A 14,960-nucleotide genomic window follows, 5' to 3' on the forward strand; every position below is an offset into this window, starting at 1 on the left:
TATATATATATATTTTAAATGCTTCTCTCTTAATTATCTCTTCAAGATGATTCCTCTTCATCAATAGGACAATTATCGCCCCATTCAAAAAAATAAAGCCCATGAAGACTAGAAATAAAGCAATTTATCCAATTTCACAGAGCCTAGTAAGTGGACGTAAAGTGGGCAATTCTGGACAAAAACACAAGCCTTCTGTTTCTGAGTCCACTCTTCCTTGGCTTACATGAAAACAAGCCAGGCTGGGCTTATACTGATTTGAAAAAGACCAATCCTTTATGCACTGATGATAAAGGTGATGCACCTTAAGCTGTAGGGCTCATCACTCAAACAACTCATTTCCAAAACCTAATCTTGATTCAAAGTTTCTTTTTCTTTTCCTTAGAGAGTGTTCTCTCAACTGTATAATCATCACGTCTCATAAAACCCTGGAAACTAACGCCAATATGTTGTATTTTGAGGAATATACTCATATGATGCTACTCTCACAAAATCACTCCTTGCAGTCAGTATAATGCCAGAATTCCCACAAAGACCATTTTCTATTAAGGCACTCTTTCCCAAAGTATGTCCTAGGTGGTGTGAATTTTATGAGACATTAACAGGTAACTCACAAAAAGAGAACTGGCAGTCAAACAAAAGAGAATAATTAAGTTAGAAAAAGTAACATTTTTGCTTTTTGTCTTTTTTTTTTTTAATCTGCAGGACTCCTCAGAGCCTTTTATAGGCTAACCAATAGTGATCCCCTATAATTCTTTTTTCTTTTATTATTTTTAAGTATGATTGATATATAACGTTACATTAGTTTTAGGAGTACAACACAGTAATTTAACAAGTTTATATATTATGTTATGCTTACCCCAAATATGGCTTCCAGAATTCTCTTTTAATGGAACATCTCCTTACATTAATATTCCTAAGGACAGCTTTAAGAAAGACTGGATTAGGGGCACCTGGGTGGCTTAGTGGTTGAGCCTTAGGCTCAGGTCATGATCCTGTATCATGCTCCCTGCAGGGTGCCTGCTTCTCCCTCTGCCTATGTCTCTGCCTCCCTCTCTGTGTCTCTCATGAATAAATAAATAAAATCTTTAAAAAAAAATAGAAAATCCAGATTAAGGAATCGATCTTCAGGGAACCTGTTTTAAAGGAAATATGCAATGCAGGAACAATAAAATAAGCAAGTAAAAGTCTTTCATACTTTAAGATAAATAAATTAGTCTGGTAAATTTTTAGGAAATGCAACAGAACACTAAAAAAAAAGGTCAATTTGGATAGATAGTCAGTGAGGATCATGAACCCTTGGTAAGTAGCCTACATGGAAACTCGAGGTGCATAGAAGCATTTTGTCTATAACAAGAAAGAAGCCCAAGAAGACACAGGGTATTGGAAAGACAGAGAGCCTCCTCAAAGAGGTGGAAGCTAACAGACATTGACCTCACCTACTGCAATACAACAACTAGTATGTGTACAACATTTTCTAGTTAAAACACTTATTTTTTGAATTCTCATTTTCTTCCTTTTCATCAAGCAGCTATGGTTTAAGAAAAGAGCAATGGATAGAAGTCTAAAAGATATGATTCTGAATATTAGCGCTTCTTCATCCAGCTGTGTAAAACTGGGCAGACACATTATCTCCCTGAGACTGAGTTTTTCCACTTGAACGAGGAGACAATAATAACCACCTCAAAAGATAGTGGCAATTTATTGAGATGCTGCCTGTGAGAGTACAATTTGAAACTAACCTATAGTTAGTGCCTAAGGGCACCCTATAGGGCACTAAAAATACATGTGTCAGATTGGAACTATAACCTGGGGAGGCAGATATTTTATAACTTCCATATTATTGACGAGGAAACAGAGGCTCAGAGAAATTAAATTCCTTTTTCAATATTACCCAGCTGGAGGGCAAATGAGCAAAGACTCAAAATCTGGACTACTGATTTTGAATCTTGGCTTCTTTCAACATGCCATGTGTTTCTTTTTATAAGTTTGCCTTGGGTCACTCTTTAAAAAGCGTCATGAAGTAGCTACAAGGTGCCTAAGGATATAGTCTGTATCTCCTCAGAGAAAGGATCAAAACCAGCTATCCAGTGGTTTAGAGACCTTCAAGGCAAAGCCCAAACTCTTAGCATCTTATGAAAGATGCTAAGAAAAAGAAACACTTCCCACAGTCTGGCTTCCATGTACCTGTCCAGATGTTCTTCTTGACACTTTGTCACCTCATACTTTGAGCTCAAATTATACTAAACTTGCATTTCCCAGAATACACCTACTGCTTTATAGTCCCCCAGCTTTGTTCATGCTGCATAAACCTCCTTCTTTCCTCTCCATCACTTTTCACCATGACAATTATTACTTGTCATTATTCAATCGAGACGATGTCTCCTTTAAGCTTTCTCAACCCTCTTAGGTCAGGCTGAAGGCATTTCCTCCCTGCTTACAGACCAGCCTGCCCAAACTTCTACCCTAGCACTGATCACATTAAAGCCTAGGTTTTGGTTTAGATGTTTCCTCATTTACATAACTGTTTCTTTGGAAATTTTGTTGTAAGAAATAGAAGTCTACTCAGATTCTCTTAAGGCCTCACTGAAACCCAAAAACAAATCTGAATAATCAGGAAGTCAGGAGAGAGGAATTCCCAGGGACCAGAGCAGCAGGAATTCATGGACATTGGTTCTACCATTTATACAACTCAGAGGCCAACTCCTTCAGTGTTTGTTCCTCTAATTCAAACATTTAAGAAAGAGAAACTTCCTCCATTGGGTCAGGTGTCTACCCATAGACTTATAGCTATGTCCACTAGAGAAGATAAGTCATTATTATACATGGCCTACGCGTCATTAGGGATGTGAAATATTTTTGAGTGTGTAGGTAGGACAGGGACCTTGATCATGTAAACTAGAAACAGAGAGCTCTTCAATAATAGGGACAGTAACTTAACCACCTTTATATTCCCACAGGCTAACATAGAGAATATTGTGGACACCCTATAAATATAAATAATGAGAGAGATGATTTTTACCATTTAGAAAGCCTGCAGTCCTCTTTGAGTCCAGCCCTTCCTCCCCACCCCCCACCCCAAATAGATGAGACCTTGGGTTACAAGAGATTAATTTCATTTGGCCATCAGGCAGGATTGCTCACTCAGCAATTTTTAAATGCAAATCCAATTGTGGATTGCTCACAAGGTAATTTTGCCTTATTTTCTTCTTTTTTTTAAAGAAATTGACTAGGATGCCATTACAAAAGATAATGACCACAACCAGTTATATTAAAATGTCAGATATAAAGTAGAAGTAATTATCTGTCCGTCAAGAAAATCTTGATGTATGGAGCCAAAAGCCCATTATATAGTCCATTCATCAACATTTATTCAATACCCACTGTGTACACAATATTGTACTAAATGCATAGGAAGCTTTCAAAGAAAGGTGAAGATCAGTTTCTGCTCCGAGAAAGAATATAGCAAGTTGGCTAGAATAGAATGTGACTACAGAACAGATTATAGCTAATGAATTTACACCATACTATATAGTATGCTTCTCTAAGTATTTATAAGAATAGGAAGATTTAGCCTGAAAAAGAAAGGATTAAGAAGAAAAATAGTATTATTTTAAGAAATATTAATTAAGTGAGAACAATGAACTACACATTGCGCTAGGCACTTGGGATACTCTTATGGACTTTGCATTCTATTGAAGAAAATTGGATAATAAGTGAATAAACATGATAATTTCATTTAGATAAGAGTTATGTGAGAAATAGAACAAGATTATTCAATAAAAGTGATACATTGCTTGTAAGTAGTTTCTTTAGTTACAGTAGGCAGGAATGGCTTCTCTGAGCTGAATCTCACATGATAAGGAGGAACTAGACATAAAAAAGCATCCAGGCTCAAGAATAACAAGGATAAAACTCCTGGGAAATGAATGCATTCAGCATTCAAGAACCAGAAGAAAGACTCCTGAAGCTGTCTTGAATGACAGAGGAGAAAAGTGATACAGATGGATTTTGGCAATAGCCAAAACACATCGAGTTTGCAGGGCTCAATAAGAAGTCCGTGTTGCCTTTTTAAATATAATGAAACATCATCGAGGGCTTTAAGCAGGAAAGTGGCTTGACATAATTTTAGGAAGATTACTAGAAGTGTCTTGGAGAGAAAAGATTATAGTTGCCGGGTCTCAAAAATCGAGTCAGAGAAAAAAGTCTGGAGCTCTTACAGTGGCCCAGGTGAGAGATGATGGTGTCTTGACCTGTGTGGCATTAGAAAGGATAGAAGTAGACAGAATCAGGATATATTTTGGGCTTAGCAATGAGGGGTTGGGAAAAAAGGAACCACGGAAACATTTTAGAATGTGAACTTAAGCAACCGAATACGTGGTACCATTAACTGTGATGGAGATGACTTTGGTGAAAACACCAAAAGTTTATGATGGGGCAGGTGAAATTTGAGATGCCAAGTGGAAATAACAAGTAGAAAGTGAAATAAATATGTCTGCAGCTCAGAGAAAGGTCAAGATCAAGTTATTGACATATGTATGATATGTAAAGCCATGAGAATGATAATTTTCTTCAAGTGCTTGTGGAAAGATAAAGTGATTTATTTGTAGTTGTTTATGGCAATGATACCCAGACATTGACTACTTGATAAAACATTTTGAAATTATAAATGTCCTGGTATCATCCTGAGTATTTCTGACGCTGTAGGTCCAGGATTTCTATTCATGGTGCAATAAACTATGTGTATTTTTTAAAATTAATCTCCCCTAGATTGGAAATCACTGCTTTAAAGGCAGAGTCAAGATAAGTTAATATCCTCTGGTGCTTCAGTGAGGATTGGAGGATTTTAGAATCTTTATTAATAGTAGAGTGCTTGAACTAAAATATGGTTTGGTTTCTCCAGCTTAAAACACCATTTCATCTATTAGGTTGCAATATTTCATGGCCACCCCATAATATCCTGTCATTCCTTTTATATACATCTTCTATGGTTGACATGATGGATTTATACAAGGGTCCTAATGCAAGAGTCAGCAAACTTCTCCTAAAGAATCAGAGAGTAAACATTTTAGGCTTTGCTAGCTATATAGTCTCTGTCTCAACTATTCAACTACTGCACTTGTAGTGAAAAAACAACCACAGACAATATGTAAATGAATGGACTTGACTGTACTCCAATAAAACTTTATTTTAAAAAATCAGGAAGTGGACAGGATTTGGCCTGTGGGTCTCAATTTGCCAACTCCTGATCTAATGTATGTGAAGTGCAAGAAAGATCTCTAGTAGCCTTTGTACACAGTTGATGGTGAAAGCCTGGGTTTATCTGGACTTTTTCATTGCTCTTAGATAGGTGCTATATTTTATAAAATTTTGGCAGCATGAAATCAAAAAATAAGATTAGATAGCCAACTTTTAATTAAGAGTGAAGGGTGCATTTTCTCTCTTTGTTGCATATGATAGGCTATAGATTGCTACTGCATTAGGAAAAAGTTGGAAACTGTAAAGTGGCATATTACTAGACATACTACTCTTAGTTACATAGTTTAGGCAAGTTACTTAGCAAATCTTTTTTTTTTTCTTTAAAAAAAAGATTTTATTTATTTATTCATGAGACACACACACACACAGAGAGAGAGAGAGAGAGAGAGAGAGAGAGGCAGAGATACAGGCAGAGGGAGAAGCAGGCTCCTTGCAAATTTGGCCGATGTGGGACTTGATCCCCAGACCCAGGACTACGCCCTGAGCCAAAGGCAGATGCTCAACCACTGAACTACCAAGGCGTCCCAGTTACTTAGCTTCGTAAGTCCAAGTTCTTCTTCCATAAAGTAGGGACATATCTTATTGGCTTAGTGTGATGATCAAATTATATAATAAATGAAGGACAGCAGAGTTTCTAATGGAGCAAACACTAAAGTAATAACGAGATGTAGATAAGGTCATAAGTAGGGATCTTGGCATATGAGTAAACATAACAGTATGGGAATAAAAACACAGGTGAATGGTGAAACCCTGAGCCCCTGGCTACTGGAAGTATTCAAGTAAAGACAATCGTTTTTTAAAATTGTATATTTGATAAAAAGGAACAGGCTGGACTAGGAAAGGCTCTGAGTTTCTGATTTTACATTTGCAAACTAAGGACAAAGCCAGGATGCATAGGGACCACTTAATACTTTCATTTAATGCTTCCTGTCAGGGCTGGATAAAATATTTTGCATTTTAAGGAGGGATCACGCTACAGTGAGGGAAGCATGGTCTTTGGCACCAGAGTGAATTTGAAATTCCAGCTCTGCTATTCTGTTTGACATTAGGCTTCATCTCATTTATTCAAAGGGGATCATAATCCCTAAAAGGATTAAATTAGTACAAACACACACACACACACACCTACACACACACACACTGGTCACTGGCACACAGTAGACAATGTTACTTCCCTTCCCAGCATTGTATTTTTATTCTGAGTATCCCTTATTCATTCCATGTATCACCCCAAATAAGGTTCCTACCTAAAATTTCTCCCTTAATCCTCCCATTTTCTTAATCAGGAGCAAAATAAAGTTTCTATCAAGTGCTCACTGACATTACCCTGGCATCTGAACTACTGGATATGACATACAAAAGAACTTTAATGTGTAGACATGCTAATCAGAAGGGAAATGTCAAATCTGCATACATTTCAAGTGACCCAACAATATTTACCTTCCAGCTAAGTCTCCTATTTTTCTGACAATTGCCTCATTGAGGAAGTGACTCATTCAGCATACCAAACCCAATTCCATAAGAGAACTGTACCTCAGATTGGTTCGAGAGCATCAAAAAGATGAATGTCAGTGCCTTGCAGTTAGTAACAAGCCTAATTTGATTTGACAAATGATGTTGATTTTGAAGGGGTCACTAACCATTAGAACTGCTGAGGACAAAGCGTGCCTTGAAGGTGGATCAAAATTGAATGTTTAAACAGTTTGTTATGCAAATTTGCTTTCCACCTGTCAGGAGTGGGTAAAGGATCAGGACAGAGAGTTGCTGGTAAGGCCATCCGCGGGATGGATGACCACCTGGCACAGTCCTTGGTGGCCGCACAGAGCAGGCTTTGCAAAACATGGCCAGTTGGTCTGCCATTCTCATTTAACCAAGTGGAGGGTCAGGTAACCCCATTTCCACGAGAAGACTCAAGATGCTTCACCTTTCCATCCCAAAGCCCCTTCTCCACCCCATCAAAGAAGGTAAGAGTATATCAAACTCAAATCAAGCTAGCTTCACAAGGACTGAAGATTTCACTACTCCCCACCAGTGAATAATCAACGTCTCCAAGAGATAAATGGATCCTCTGGAAGACGAAATTGATGTCCTCAAGGATGCCAGCCTTTCGAAGTGACGACAAGGCCTCCTTCTTGTTTCTCACGTCCATGGGAAGGCCTTCCTCTTGATAACGACCTGCTCTCCATTTTAACTGAAGACTTATTTTGTTTTTCAGTCAACGTACCTTTAAGGAAGTCTGTGCCCTCATTGATGGCCCAAACAGTGACTGCAACTTGGTATTTGTTCCCTGGCTGCTGGCATCACAGCCCCGTTTCCTCCCTGTACTCTGTGCCACAGGAGGCCAACTATCTACCTCTTTCTGTTTGAGTTTTTTCAAACATCACCACCGAGATGGAAAGGATGTCCCCTGCTTGTTCTCTAACCTGGCTGGAGCCTGTAGGTTTCCGCACATCGGGCAGAAGTACAGAAATCATAACAGCCCTGTGCAGTTCCACTGCCCCCTAATATCTGCAGCAGTGGAAGTGTTACAGGTGTTAATATCTCACTCATCATATTATGTTCCCTACACTCGATTTATGATTATCAAATTGGTCATGGAGGGCTTTGTGAGCCATGGTAAGAACATTTGCACCATCTTAAGTGAGGCAAGAATCCAGTGGAGAATTCTGAGCAGTTTCGTATTTTACAACTTATGGACAACAATATGCCCACAGAGGGCTTTCATGAAATAATGTATGTAAAGCACATAGTCCAAGACCTGTTACATAATTTGTACATAATAAATGTTAGCTACCGCCATTATGAACATTAAATTCATAGCCTCTTTACCTTGGCCTTTGCATTATGTTTTATTTCATTTCTCTTTCTTTGGGTGGAAGGGAGAGTACATAATAAATCGAAAGGATGCCCTTGCTCTTATAAAACTGATATATACTTATGAATAGTCTAACAAAAACCTAACAGTTCCAGACGACACATGCTTTTAGCAACTGAACCAAAGCCAGTGTCCTTGTTTTTAATATCTTCATGGCGGGAACTAAAAGAACATTCTGTGACTAAAGCAAAGTTAAAGCTGGGCATGATTGGCCTTTGCCCATTAATTCAATCAACAAATATATATGGAATACTTCTATAAAGTACAGTGGCTTTGAACCCAAAAGCCCTGGTTCAAATGTCAGCTCTGTTGTTTACTTAATGTGTGACTGTGAGCTTGTTACCCAATTTCTGCAAGTCTATTTCCTCATCTTCAAAATACTTTAGAAGGGACTCTTTTGTAGGGATTAAAAAGATGAAGCAAAAGAACATAGTATCTCCTGGTGGAAGAGGTCATAGAATAATTTTTTTTAAGTGTCCATTACACAGACACCTATCATCTTTCTAAGTGAACAAGTTGTTAAATCAGAATAATTTGGTTTAAAGTTTACCACCCTAGAAAATTTAATTTCAACAATTGAGTACCTATTAGTAAAAGCACTCTACTAAGCCATGAGAAAGATATAAACCTAAATAAAGTCTGGCTTAGATAGGGCTCTTTAGGACAATGCCTCAGCCCAACAAAGCATGCTGGGAAACACATGAAAAAGAAACACCAGGTTATGACCTGAGCTCCAAAGTAGATATCTAAACCAACCCATTCTACAAGTTCCTGTCTTGTTTACCTTCATTTTTATTAACCCTTACAATAATTTTCTAAAGTAGGGATTCCTGGGTGGCTCAGCAGTTTAGCACCCACCTTGAGCCCTGGGTGTGATCCTGGAGTCCCAGGATCGAGTCCCGCGTAAGGCTCTCTTCATGGAGCCTACTTCTCCCTCTGCCTGTGTCTCTGCCTCTCTCTCTCTCTCGGTCTCTCATGAATAAATAAATAAAATCTTAAAAATAATAATAATTTTGTAAAGTAAATAATATTATTATTTCTCTTTTACAGATGAGAAATGGAGGTAGAGTATGGTGACGGCACTTATCCAACATTTTCCGAATGGTAAGTGGTCAGGATGAGTTCTTATTTTACTTAATATTGCAAATATTTATACAGTACCTACTCTGAGTCAGATATTTTCCTAGGGGCTGGGGCTACAACAGGGGGCAAAATGCTCCTGACCTTGTAGAGCTTACATTTAAGATCTGAACCTAGATCTGACCTTTCTAAAACCTCAGTCTTCCTACCAAACACAATGCCTTCTTTCATTGCATTGGTGCTATCTGGAAAGATGAACCTGACCCCAATTCAGTGAGTTATGATGTTCCCATTAGGCCATTTTCATTCCCTTTATGTTTTAATCAGAACACTTGCTTAAATTAAAATATAGCTTAGTCATGCATATGATCTTTTTCCCCCAATATTTTTTTCATGAGGCTGTCAGTTTTGCAAACTGGCTTGATTTACATAGATATTTGATCCAGAAATAAATTGAATTAACAATTTAAAATGCAGAGCAGAAACGGCTGCCAGTGTGCTAATAGCTCCATTTTCCTGATTAAGAGGGCTTTCTCTAAGATGGCATAAAGAACAGAGCCCTCTTTGGACTAAAATTCATTTGGACAATGGTCTTAGAAGAGATAGAGTCTAGGAGAATGCTGTCTTGTCTGAGGAAGAGACATGTACCCCAACTCCTGCTGCCAGACTAATTTTCAAAAATATTTCTTGGTGCAGGTACTTGGTCATAAGCTTTTGTGGTTTTCTATGCTTGCAGAATAAAAATAGCAAACCCCTAACATTGTCATTCAAAGTCATAAATTTTTCTGTAGCTTCTTTAGTCCTATTTCTCTCCCTGTCACTTTTCTAAGTCCTGGGAGACAGCAGATTGGAGTTTGGACCCCACTCTACTACACAGCAAAAGTGTTACCATAGCCTAGTCATTTTACTTCTCAGAGTTTCTGTTTCGTCTTTATCTATTCTTTAAAGGGAGACAGTGAAATTCATCCTCCCCTTCTCTTAGATTTGAAGAAAGGTTCAACTGAGCAAAAGATTTTGGACACTGTAAAGCACAATACACAAACCACCTTGATATTGATCTTCGTTCCACTCATAGTGACAACTCTTCTTCCCATGCATGTTCTCTTCTCCCTGTCTATCTAAATAGGAGCTGCCTTTCTTCAGAAGCTTGATTCTCAGAGAACTCAGCTCTTCTACCTCCTAGCCCTCAGGAATCCTCTCCCCTATTGCTGTTGCCATAGTTTTGTTCACTTGGCACTTGGTCTTTGCTGCCTTTATGCTGCCATTCTTCGGCACTTCACCAATTAGTCTGTAAACCCTGATAAGGGATATATCGAATTTTATACTAACTTGTGTTCATGCATAACACTATAATTCAGATTCAACTAAGCTTTATTGAATGCCTACGATGTGCCTGCTCTGTGTCAAGGACAATCGTAAGTGCTTGCCCATTTGCGGTTTCATTTATTCCTCATAAGGTAGATCTTAATATTATTCACATTTTACACACATGGAGAGGAGGATTCAAAGGAATTAACTCTTTATTGTTCCACATCTCACAACTAGTAAGTAGCAGAGCTGAAAACTGGTTCTGGGACAGATTTCGAAGCCCATGTTCTTTCCACTAAATTATGCTGTCTCCTTTATTAAGTGTCGGCTGATGCCCATCCTAATCGTGATGATGGTAGGTAACTGGGGCATCAAATGGGGTCTCTAGTAGCTCAGAGCACTAACCATCTGGACCTGATTATAATTGACCATACGGATTCATAGCTGACTATTCAACCTATAAATATATGTTTCTCTGGCTTTTATTTTTTACATAGGTTAAACACATAAAAAGCCAAGGAAATGATATGGAATAAAATGTATAATTCAAAACTTAAATGACCTTCTTATTATCATTATAATTTTAGTTACTTTTAACTCCTTGTGCCTTAGTTTCCTCATATGAATAACGAAAATATCCATAACCAACCTCAGAGGGTAGTGCAAAGATCAAATGAGATGTATAAACTGAAGCCTCTCTTCAAGTAGTTTTTGTAACAATATAGGCATACCTCAGAGATAATGCAGGTTCAGTTCCAGACACTGCAATAAAGCAAATCTCTCAATAAAATAAGTCAAATCAATCTCCCAGCACATATGAAAGTTATGTTTACACTATACAGTAGTCCATCAAGTGTGCAATAGCACTATGTCTTTAAAAATAATGTATATACCTTAACTTAAAAATATATTACTGCCAGAAAATGTTAACCATCTTCTGAGCTTTTATTTTTTCTTCTGAGCTTTTATGAGTCATGATTACGAATTACAGCACACCATAACAATTATAATAGTAATAAAAAACTATTAAATATTTCAAGAATTACCCAAATATGACACAGACATGTGAAGTGAGCAAATGCCATTGGAAAAACAGTGCCGACAGACTTGCCCTAGGCAAGGTTGCCACAAACCTTCAACTTGTAAAAAACAAAAAACAAAAAAACAAAAAACCATACACAATATCTGTGAAGCATAATAAAATGAGCTATGCCTGGAGTGGGGAATGAGTAAGAATAGTAACCAGTCATGGGTAGTTAATTCTAATTTATCACTTGGGCCAGTACCAGGTAAATATTCCCTTTGTAAAATCTCTAAGAGAATAACCTAGGCAATAGAAGAAGACACAGGAATTTGTATGGAGATAAAAATGGTTAAAACTACTTATGAAATAAAAGTAAACTCTTCATAGAAATCTTTAAGGATCTTTAAAACCTGCACTCTAGTATGCTTTCTGTTACTAAAGGATTTATAGCACTGGTTTATATGTTGTCAAGGAGGCTCAAGAGGCCACTTTTGAATGGGTTGGTGTGAAATTTACTTGCACATCTAATACTTCTAAGTACATATCCATACATAATTACAGAATGGGGTGAGGGAGTCGGGGTATGTTGGTCAGCTCAAGCTGCTGTAACAGAATATCACAGACTATGTGGCTTAAATAACAGAAAGTTACTGTTCATAGCTCTGAAGTCCTGAAGTCCAACTCCAAAGTGCCAGCTGATTCGGTTCCTGGCACCGTCCCCATTCCTGGTGAGAGCCCAGTTCCTGGTTATCCGTCTTCTTGCTATGGTTTCATGTGGCTGACAAGATACTAGCTTTCTGATCTTTTCCTATAAGGATACTAATACCATCAGGAAGACTTTACCATTCTGACCTCATCTAAACCCAATTACTTCCCAAAGTTCCCACCTCCATCTCATTGGAAGTTCAAATTTCAACATATGAATTTGGAAGGGATATATACATTTAGTCCATAGCATAGACAAGATGAAATCATAAAGATGAGTAGTATCTTCTTTCTGTCATCAGAGTAACTTATATTTCAATGGTGTGGCCATCTGTGTGTCCAGAAAGACAAGAAAAGGAGCCCAATGGAAGCATTCTGATTAGAGACACAATATGGGACCAGTAGGAAGAAATGCTTCCATTATAAATACATGAATAAATTAGTACATAATATATTTACCTGACTAAATTTTTAACAGTAAGACATTTATTTTTAAAAAGAAAGAATTCTTGGGATCCCTGGGTGGCGCAGCGGTTTAGCGCCTGCCTTTGGCCCAGAGCGCGATCCTGGAGACCCGGGATCAAATCCCACGTCAGGCTCCCGGTGCATGGAGCCTGCTTCTCCCTCTGCCTATGTCTCTGCCTCTCTCTCTCTCTCTCTCATTGTGTGACTATCATAAATAAAAATTAAATAAATAAATAAATAAATACATAAATACATAAATAAATACATAAATAAATAAAATAAAAAGAAAGAATTCTTACATAAAACTCTAATATGTAAAAAGTAGGAGTATAGTAAATCCAGTTTAAATGGTGATACAGAGACCAAATTTGCTTACTTGGCCTCTGTATTCATCTGCTGGGCTGCCACAGTAGAATATCATAGACTGGGTAGCTTAAATAACAGAAAATTATTTTCTTCTAATTCTGGCCCAAGATGAGAGTGTCAGCAGGGTTAGTCTGTGGTTAGATTCTCTCCTTCACTTCCATATGATTACATTCTCACAGCATCTACACATGGACTCTCCTTTGTGCCAGTATGCTCCTGGTATCTCTTCTTCTTTCTATAAGGACCCAGTCCTAGAGAATTAGGGCCCATCTTTATGACCTTATTTAACCTTAATTACCTCCTTCCTGGCCCTATCTCCAAATACAGTAACACTGGAAGTCAGAGCTTTGACATGAATTTTGGAGGGTTACAGTTCAATCCATATCAGCCTCCTCCTTGCCTCTCACATGGCCTATAAGGCATTTTTGAAAAACCAAATATAAGAATCCATGGGAAACAATACAGAAGTCACACTAGTCCACATCCTCAATGGATCGCCTATATCACCCAAACCTTCTGAAATCTCACAATGTGTTGAGAGATTTATCATTGGCTTATGCCTCTTTTTACTAGGATTAAAGCAACAATAAAAAGAGAGTAGTTTAGACAAAGAGATCTGATTGATATGAGATCACTTACTTACCAAAATATACCTACTTCAAGGGACATTTTCTCTGGACTTGGTCAGCTTGGCCAGGTCCACACAGGTCTTTAGATTCTATGATGTTGAACTTTTCCATGCTGTCTACAGTAGTCAACAAATGTCCTGTGTACATCAAAAAAGGTATAGATGAGACTTTATTTCACCTTCCTTTCTAGAAGTTTAGGTGAAACCTCTTGATTGGCTGGGGCAAAAAAAAATGCAAATAACCTGACTTATATTTTGTATCATCCATTAAAATCAGATCCTATAGAGGAAAGATGCTCAGTCTTGGTGAAATGTCTGCAAGTGCACACGTATGTACACAAAATACTTCTTTCCTCTCTTACACACACACACACACACACACACACACACACAAACACCAACACACACAGCTAGAGTTTAAGGCAATATCCTACACATCTAGGAGTGAACAAACTGGTTAATGAGGAATTCTCTAAGGAGACCACTTAGCTCATTTTTGTCCACTCTGACCATGATAATTTTGACTATAATATTCAGTTATTCTCTACTTATGCATAATAATACCTGAAGATTATTTTTCCCAGTTTTTACTAGGACACCAAAAATAATTGTTATGGAAAAGAGAGTAAGAGCACCATAGGGAGAAAGCACAACATGAATAATGGCAAATAAGCAGGAAACATAGAATGTATACAAAGAACAAATATTAACTTTGACAGAATTAAGAATGAAAAAAGAGGAATAGTAGTAAAAAAAAAAACTGTTTTGGAAAGAATGACTAATCAGTTGACAAAGAGTCTGTGACTGGAATAAGTAGTTTGAGCACCAAACTAATGGAAGGTTTCTGAGCAAAGATTACATATTCAGAACTTTGCTATGGGAAATTAACATGGTGGGCATGTGTGAAATTAATTAAAGGAAAGAGAATTGGAGAAATTATTTAAAACTCTAATAGGAAATGTGACGTGACAGTCAAAACAGAAGCAGCAAAGTGTCAGTAGAAACCTAAAATTTGTAAAATTAACATTAACATTTTTTCACCTATTCATAACAAACCTACATGGTCTCTGGTACCAAGAATTTCTCATTTTGTTGAGGCATTAACCTGAATCATATACTGTATAAGACAGACGTGTAGAAATGAGTCCCTCAATGTATTAAATGAGTCGAGATAAATGCCCAGTAACCATTCCTCAGTCCAATGTACTCCACTTCCTCATATACACAGAGGCAATGGGCAGTTAGTAGATTGG

The 14,960-nt window shown here is 37.6% G+C and overlaps 1 long non-coding RNA gene across 8 annotated transcripts in view; it reads right to left on the bottom strand.

Annotated features, from left to right (window-relative positions):
- Positions 1–14,960, bottom strand: part of LOC144310698 (uncharacterized) — a 276,452-nt gene that overhangs the window by 34,405 nt on the left and 227,087 nt on the right. For all 8 annotated transcript variants that reach the window (XR_013376366.1, XR_013376364.1, XR_013376363.1 and 5 more), the window contains one exon: positions 13,723–13,845. This is a non-coding gene — a long non-coding RNA (uncharacterized LOC144310698). The remainder of the gene's footprint in view (positions 1–13,722; positions 13,846–14,960) is intronic.

The sequence above is a fragment of the Canis aureus genome, chromosome 3 (genome assembly GCF_053574225.1).
Source record: "Canis aureus isolate CA01 chromosome 3, VMU_Caureus_v.1.0, whole genome shotgun sequence".
NCBI classification, from domain to species: Eukaryota; Metazoa; Chordata; class Mammalia; order Carnivora; family Canidae; genus Canis; species Canis aureus.